The 8,994-nt window shown below is 39.6% G+C and overlaps 1 pseudogene; it reads right to left on the bottom strand.

The window, feature by feature from the left end:
* Positions 1-5,539: 5,539 nt before the first annotated feature.
* LOC137021854 (uncharacterized) lies at positions 5,540-7,420 on the bottom strand (annotated as a pseudogene).
* Positions 7,421-8,994: the final 1,574 nt, after the last annotated feature.

The raw sequence follows: 8,994 nt of genomic DNA, 5'->3' as shown, positions 1-8,994 counted from the left end.
TATGCCGTTTTTATCACGCTGATGTTAGTTAAAGTGTTCGTTCTTTAAATAATTTGTTTTGAGTTAGTTATTTGATGCTATAAAAGCAGGCGCAATGATATTACGCAGCACCTGTGACCCCGTTTGCACTGGGAACGTGCCTTGCAACCATGGAGACATTTGTGAGAGACGCTGCGTAATATCATTGCGCCTGCTGCACTCATGGTACGGCAGCAAAGTTCCTTGATTATTACGCCGGAATGACAGCATAGTTCCTAGCCTTATCGGCCTAGAAAATCGCAACCTTTCATTTTCCGTCGGTCATAGTACACAATGTAACTAAAGAAGAGTCAAGTTTTAAATACAGTAGGAAAAATATCGAAACTCTTTGGTCATTTTTGAGTGAGATGCTAACGGTCTAATCAGATTCAATGAACTATGCTAAGCTATGCTAAAAGTGGTACCGCCAGACCCAGAGAATCGGCTGAATGGATTCGAAAACGGTAAAACTCAACTGTTTAACTCTAGGGGAGTTGGAAAATGAGCCTATTTTCAAAAAAAAGTGGAGTGTTCCTTTAACTTTAATTTCCACATTTCCAGAACTGTTTATCTTACGCGACATAATGAGTTATTCTGCACTTTTAACCGATTCTGCAGGAGTGTGGGTGGGATCTTGATATCGCGGCTCCACTTCACGCTTGCTAGACTCGGGCTCCAAGTTAACTATGTGCAGATGTGAGACTCAAGATGTCAGCACCATATTGGCACACTGACAGCTTCACTTACTACAATGGAAGAGAGTAAAGCCGAGTTCAGACTGCACGATTTTCAAAGTCGGGTCACTGTTCTTTTCGCACTGCATGACTATCTTGGCCACTGCTGTGTTCACACTGCACAATGGATCGGCGAAAGAAGGTTTCACACTGCATGACTTTACAATAGGAAGAATCGCCAACAACTCTGTCTGGCACACAAACTACGTTTCACAACAAAACACACGCGAGATGTGACAAGGAAACGACGCAATATCACGCGTGCAAGACCGGAGTTCTCACGTGAGACGGATTATTATTAAAAATGGTTGCCCGCAAGAAGCCTGTGCACTGATTTGCAGCAAAAACAAGAAAAAGAAAAGAAGAATATGGAGGAGTTCAGAAATGGTTGGGGAGACGTGAGGAACAAGGAATTGTGTGTTCTGCAACGAGAGTGGTCTATAACTCCTCCCCGAACTCCCCGCTGCTCTGCATCTTGCTTTCTCATTGGCTGTCGGTCATCGCCGATGTAGTTTTCAGTCAGAACACTTTTCACACAGCTAGATTTTGACAGGTCCAGATATTTAGCATGCCAAATATCTCACGGGCGTCGGCGACTCATCTGTGATTCTCTCAGATCGCGTCTTTGCTCATTCACACTGTGTGATTGTCACTCGCGTGAACGAGCACCGATTTGCCTGTGATTTCGGGCATTTGTCAGAGATTTCTCAAAACCTGTCGGCGAGCCAAAATCGGGGCTAAAATCGTGCAGTCTGAACTCAGCTTAAGGGTGCATCCATCTTTTTTTACAGTCTAAGATTAGTATATAGGCTATGCATTTCCATAGAAAAAGCAAAACCCTCAAATAAAGATAATTCAAAGACTTTAAAAGCAATTTTATTGTTTGGGCCATTATGCTCAGTCCATTTTGCTCCTTTTTTTAGTGCATTCTCAGTGAAAAACAGCATCCATATCTTAAGTGCTACTCTTTATCACATTACACATTTATGTGTTTGGCCTTCAAGATTTCTCAATGATTGGCTTTTAACTATGTTCTTAAATCCCTAAGCCTCAGCCACATGCATAAACTAACATGTGAAGCCGTTTTGGATTGTATTTAATCTTTGTGTATCTCTGTATTGGCAGACTTTTTTCCCCCTATCATTAAAATATTTGAAGTGTCATCAGCCATCATCTTTTAGTTTGAGCCGGGGGTAAAGGCCATCTGGTAATTTCCCTCTTGGTTCAAGGGTCATCTGCATTTGTTTCCTCTGAATATTCTGTGATCTTAATGAACTCATTCTTCTTGTTTTTCACTATGTCTGCTTTCTTTGAGTTCAATAAATTCGTTGTGCAGAGAGTCAGTGAAATGAAATGTAATATAATCTCCATTTGAAAATCACATCTGCATGTGTATGTGTGTGTGCTTAAGCTTGTGTGTATGTGTGCACACTTGAGCCAAGGCTGTTCCAGAAATTCATTTATCCCCATCACCATGTGAGTGCGGATAAGGTGATGGTGGCTAGTTTGAAGAAGACTCCCTTGAAAATCTTTAAGCCCCTTTTCAAAGGATTACCCACGGTGGCGTCGAACACTCGACAATGCATGTGGAGGTACTGAGGGACTAGCCGTAAGTTTAATTAGAAACATGGAGGGAGGTCGCTGGGCTATCTGCCGAAAAAAATGAACACATTTTAGTCCCGGACCTCGCACAGGCACTCTACTGTCAGGATGCAGGGACTTCAAAGCGAAGAGCTGTGCGGGTTGGGTTTCAGCTCTGTTTGGTTTGCTTGGAGAGCCGTTTACAGACAAAACATGCTGGAAGCTCGGGCCGACCTTTCTGTGTGTCCTGTGCGGCAAATATATATCAGCGTCAGAGTGAACATAATTGGCAACATGCACACTGTAAAAATTTTCGGATATACTGTAACAAACGCTGGAGTAAATCCCCTAAATCAAGGTTTCCCAAAGTGGGGTTTGCGAACCCTTTTGGGGTTTGTGGGGAAGCTGCAGGAGTTTTGTGAGTAAAAATGAATATTCAAAATTAATATTCATAGACAGGCGTAGGTGTTCCCACAGTGGCCATAAATTCTCGAAACACTAATAATTAAAATAAAGAATTTTAAAATAAAAACAATCAAAACACTAAAAATATGAAATATTTTATTTGTTTACCATGTCATGTGATATTTATATGGATCCCCTAAAGGGGACATTTGCTCACAAAACATTTACGATCCCCCGAGAAACATTGCATTCGCTCGCAAGGAACTCAAAAGTTTTGCAAGTGAACGCAAAGTTTCTCAGGAGAAACATTGACATATAATTTTTCCTCCCACCTCATATTTTATTATCACCATGTCCCTTAACTGTTAACCAACATCAGAGAATCGTGAACATGCGAATGTGTTGTTAAATTATTGAAATATTACTTAAAATCTTAGGGAGAACTTGAAATAAATATTTTATTTTAGAGGTTTGGCTGACAAAAAAAGTCTGGCAAGTTTGAAATTCTCTGTGTATGGGTGCACGAGTTGTGATGATCGACAGTCTCGCGGCTGTGAATAAGAAAAACACAGTTGAGCACTTTTGGTGTCCGCTAATTTTTGAGCAACATAACCCAAAAATACATTACGTTTGGATATTTTAAATAAAAACCAATTGACAGTAAAGCTGCTTATAAACAAAGTGCGCTCTCTTTGAGGGTTACCATGTCTGTTTATTATAAGTGTCTTCGCTTATAATTAGTTGCAATATTTTTTTTTTCTTTGTGGTTATTTACAGAGTAACACTGTCCATAATGTGTAGGCAGCAGGGCTGGTAAGCACAATTAAAATATTAAATTACAAATTTAGACAGCTAATTTAGTAGCAGTAGCGTACATGTTCTATGATTCTTGGCATTAGTGTGATTAATCTAATTAGCCGATATCACAGTAAGGTACAAGGAACAATTTGGTCGTTTCAACAGATTTTGCTTGTGACAAACAAAATTAGGTCTTTTGATATATAGAATGAAGTGAGCAAGCTTTGTGGCAATAACATTTGATTAAGTTTCACAAATTTCTCCTTAAGGGGATTATTCAAATTTTCTAGTCACTGTAATCTTGCTTCTTTTATAACACAAGAAGCTTGGCTTTGGAAATGGCATCATTTGCAATGGGTTTATCTCCTGAGGTGCCAAGCAGAATGTTTAATAATTACCTATGAAATCTTGTCCCCGGTGCTCAAGGAGAAATAGACTGATTGTTTTTGGGAAGAAAAAGAAAAAAATCCCTGGGGCATCAATATCAGCAGGAATCAGAAATTGGTTATTACATAGCTCTCATAATTTGGATGTCAGGCAGTCTTGTATAAACAAACACATACACACAAACTACATCCACAGCAACTTTTTATAAACTTGCCACTATTGATTCCACTTCTATGAAACCATTAATGTCAGAGAGAAAGTAGACCTTGCACACTCACATCTATTCATCTTAGTGATTACCGGTTTGAATACTAGCTTATATTTGGATTGGTTGGAAATTGACATTTATTATTTTTGATGACAAAATGCACAGGCGGCGGACTCTATCATTGTCATCTTCCTTTCCCGCTGAGAGTAACAGGCAATTCAGACTCTGAGGAATCTCTGCTTCTCAAATCAGGGTTTATTATTGAGCGCTTTTGAGAATTGCAGTCCACCGTCTCTCAGGATGGATGTGCTGAGGTGAAGCGCTGGAGTAATTTGTGGATGTGCTGAATTCAAGGTCATGTTTTTGAATCCAGATATGCTGAACAATCAGAGATTTTGCACCGCTAGTGAAACGGGAGCCTGGGGCCTCTGCAGATATACTGAAACATCATTCCTATAATAAATAATGCTTAAAAAACCCCAAAGGTTTATTTGATATTTTGTTTGGTTGACTTTCTATTCTGAAGTTCTATCAAATTATAAGGTATTGTTAGAACTTCAGAACAGAAAGTCAACCAAACAAAATATCAAATAAACCTTTGGCTTGCTTAATTTACTTAAAATAATAATGCACAGAATTACATAAGCTAATGCTCAAAAATACAGAATTTGTCCCAACTTTTGACATTATGTGCAATCTATTGCACATAATACATTTACAGAATTTGCAGAATCCATTTGTGTTGTTGTTTAGCATAGAATTGCTAAAATTGGTCTAGGGATTTCTAATTCCCAGCATGTTTTGCATGGGCCTGGATTGGGAGAGTAAATGTTTAAAGTTAGTGCTTTTAAGCAAGATGTTCTTAGTGTTTAATGTTCTGTTGTTTGGGGATTTAGAAGAATTTTTGTAACTTTTGTGGTGAATAGTGATGCTTGTGCTTGGGTTGAGGGTGGCTAATTTACATAAATAATAGATATTTCCATTTAAAAAGCATATGTGTTACAAATGTCAGTGCAATGACTGGCCTCTGCTTCCTGCTGACTTAATTTATTTTATATGCATGGTAAAAACTAATGTTTAGCATGTGTTTGGACTAGTTAGTGGGCAACTACAAAAGATTCAGCTCAGTTGGTTATAGCATTTATCCAAGCAATTTAGTTAAGCTTCAGCCATACATGATTTATTTGAGTACATTTTACAAGAAAATGATTTCATTCTTTCTACTTAATTCAATAAGAAACTTGCTTTTTTATAATTAATTGTGTAATTTACTGGCAATTTCTGAGAGAAATTAGTTTCTACACCAATTTATTCAGTTCAGTCCCATTTGCCTTTTCACCAACATGCACTGGGACACTGAATTTTTAAAATGGTTGTGTTGTTTGACCATTTGCCAGTTTTATTCACATCATATGATGTTGGCTGGTGGTTTACAAAGGGTGTGCCCTATCCAGGCACATCTTCTCTTCCTGATTTCTTCTTCAGCAGGGAGTTGGTGTGTCGTTTCTCAAAGGATAGTATTGCTGATGGTGCCAGGGCAGCAGATCTAGAGATTCCTGACAGCTGACAGTTGATGATGAAGGTTTAGACCTATCTTGGTCATCCTCCAGGTTTCAGCTCCATACAGCAACATTGGCTTCACGTTAGAGTTGAATAGGCGGAACTTTATTGACATGGACATGTCTCTGGATCTCCATATGTTCTTGAGCTGTTTGAAGGCCGCTCTTGCTTTGCCAATCCTTGCCTTGACATCTGCGTGTGTGCCGCCCTGTTGGTCAATGATGCTGCCCAGGTAGGTAAAGGACTGGACTTCTTCCAGGGGACTTTCATTCAGCATGACTGGATCCTTGCTTGAGAATCTCTGTTAACATTGAGGTCAATCTGAGATGAAATAGCTGCCACTACATCAGTCTTCTCTTGCATCTGCTGTTTGTTGTGGGAGAGAAGTACAAGGTCGTCAGCAAAGTCCAGGTCCTTGAGCTGGATCCACAAGGTTCAAAGGATTCCGTTCCTTTGCTCTCTAGTGGATTCCTTCATAATCCAGTTAAAGGCAAAAAGAAATGGGAAAGGTGACAACAGGCATCCTTGTCTAACTCCTGATTTCACCTGGAAGCTGTTGGTGATTTTGGCTGTTGGTGATTCATAAGATTTTCGAATCAGGTTAACCAAATTAACTGACATAGTGTTGAAGGAGCTTCACAAGGGTCTCTCGATCTTAGCTGTCAAACGTCTTCTCATAGTCAAGACAGTTGATATACATGGTGAAATTCCACTCCAGGGACTGTTTGACTATGATGCGGAGTGTTGCGATCTGGTCTGTGCATGATCTCTTCTGCTGGAAACCTGCTTGTTGATCTCGAAACTGTGGGTAGACAATGGATTTGATTAAAAAACCTTCCCTGGTACAGACAGGAGTGTGATGCCTCTACAGTTGGCACAATTTCTGGGATCCCCTTTCTTTACGAGCTATCCCTATTTCCAGTCTGCCCAAATCTCCTCTTCTTCCCAGATCCTCTCAAAGAGGGGATACAGCATCTTCACTAATGCATCCAAGTCTGCTTTTAGGGCATCTGCTTGGATGTCATCAGGTCCAGCCCCCTTCCTATTCTTCACCAGGGTGATGGCTTTCCTGATTTCCTCTCTGGTTGGCTTGTTACAGTTGATGGGTATGTCTGAGATATCTGGGTCATGTCTGGTGGATTTGGTGGAGCTGGTCTATTCAAGAGTTGTGAAGTGCTCGGCCCACCTGTTTCTTCTGCTGCTCCATCCCTTTGATGCTCTTTCCATGTCTGACCTTAACAGGCTTTTCTGGCTAGCTGAACTTTCCAGACAGTCGCTTGGTGATGCCATACATTTGTTTCATATTGCCGCTGTATAATGCCTGTTCTGCTTCAGCTGCCAGTCCACTAACATAGTCTTTCTTATCCTTCTTAATACTCCTCTTCACTGCTTTGTGGACTTTTGCGTAATCTATTCGAACCTTGACTTTTGCTGCTCTAGTCCTACAGCTAACTCCACCAGCTGGGTCTCTCAGGACCAACTGCCTGTCTCAAGATAGGATAAAAGAGGAGATTTGGACATGGGGCTAGCAACCCCACCATAAAAACAAGCTTGCTACAGAAACGTATGTCACAAAAGGGAAGAAAAATTATCACAGTTTCCATTGCATGCCAAGTTTATGCACTAACCCAACCCTTTCAAAACTTTTAAACACCACCCTGCTAAAAATATCCAACCCCTTTATCAGAAATGCAGAAGTGTACTTTGCAAATGGCTCTCCAATGGACATCATAAATGATGCAGGCAGTGGATTTATAGCTTATAATCGGTAGCTCTTAGCTCATGGGAAATATTGCCCATGGAAATCTAAAACCTAAAATGGTGGGAAACCATTTTTTTCATTAGCTTGTTTGTTTGACCAAGACTATAAAATGTATCTTTAGGAAATCTGCCAAGGAAATATTTATATTTAGTTCCTGAGAGCTTGACACATTTAGCATTACAGATTCAGTACACCTCAGCAACCACCCAGAACACAGTCAATCATATTTTGTTCAGAAAATGTAAAAAAAAAAAAAAAAAAAAAAAAAAAAATCTAGTTTTCTTGTTGCAATTGCAATTAATTTACCCTGATCTCATGAGGAAAACGTGGCTATGAATAAGTTCTCCCAAAACACTGACCTGCAGGTACAAATCCACATTTTCTCATGAGATCGGGCAGAATTAATTATGCCAATCCATGCTGTTACAGGCCAATTTAGACATTAAACCAGATTTATAGCATTTGCATATCAATGTTTTAGTCTAAAATTTCATGTCTTCACAGATGTCTCAAATTGTGACTTGTAGGTTCAATAATATGTGTAAATGGACACTGTAAATGTCAAGTGTTGCATCTTTAGAATATAAAGTTGGCATGTAGCATCTTACAATTACAAACACTCCTGCCATAACTCCCAAATGACCCTGGTCCAGTCACACACTATAGACATCAGGCACTGTTAAACTAAGTAAACAAATTCATGAGCAAATATGATTCATGCAGCCCAACTGTCAGACAGAGAAGGACACAATTCCCACTGGGAGCTTAACTAACCTTAGCTGTTTGCCAGGTCATTCCTGCAGGGCTTGGGAGTCCAAACTAAAGCCAACCCAAAATACTGTGTTCCACAGCCCATTCCCATGCAGCTCATTCTAGATGTGACAGAATCAGACCTTTTGTCTCCAACACTTCGAGACTGGCCTGCATTGGAAAATTAGCCTTATAAAGAGAACAGAGACTGAAAGGGTGTGCAGTTAACTTTGGGAGATATCAGGGTTAGGAGTGCAATAACAGCTCTGGGCAAATATGTTTGGATGTCTTTGAGACATTGTTGATTATTCAGATGTTCATCTGCTGAAAATATTCAGACCTCCCCTGCAGTGTCATTGTTTTGGCAGCAAACCAAGAGAAGCAATTCACAAGAGCATGAACTGACCACACATGAATTGATGCATTAAATCTGTCGACCTGTTAAAGAAATATTGAAATGAAAGATGTTAGCAACTAAAACATATCCTAGACTATTGTGTGAAACAAAATAATCAAATGGCACAGTAAATAAAACATTTTGCTTTCACATACTACAGAAGGAGTGCTGTAATGTTTGTGGTCTGCATGTCAGATGATTAGAGATGATTCCCAGCACAGCAACACTGACTAACAGATCTGACAGACACTACAGAGAGAGCTGGTAAGTGTGATCAAATATTATTCATTTAAAGTCAGCATGAAACAGAAGTTGTGATATTCTTTTATTTCCAGTTTGACATAGGTCCGAGTTAAACGGCTTCTAGAACAAAAAAAAACAAAACAAAAAAAAA

The sequence above is a fragment of the Chanodichthys erythropterus genome, chromosome 6 (assembly GCF_024489055.1).
Source record: "Chanodichthys erythropterus isolate Z2021 chromosome 6, ASM2448905v1, whole genome shotgun sequence".
Classification (NCBI taxonomy): Eukaryota; Metazoa; Chordata; class Actinopteri; order Cypriniformes; family Xenocyprididae; genus Chanodichthys; species Chanodichthys erythropterus.
This window is presented reverse-complemented; position numbering and strand designations above follow the sequence as displayed.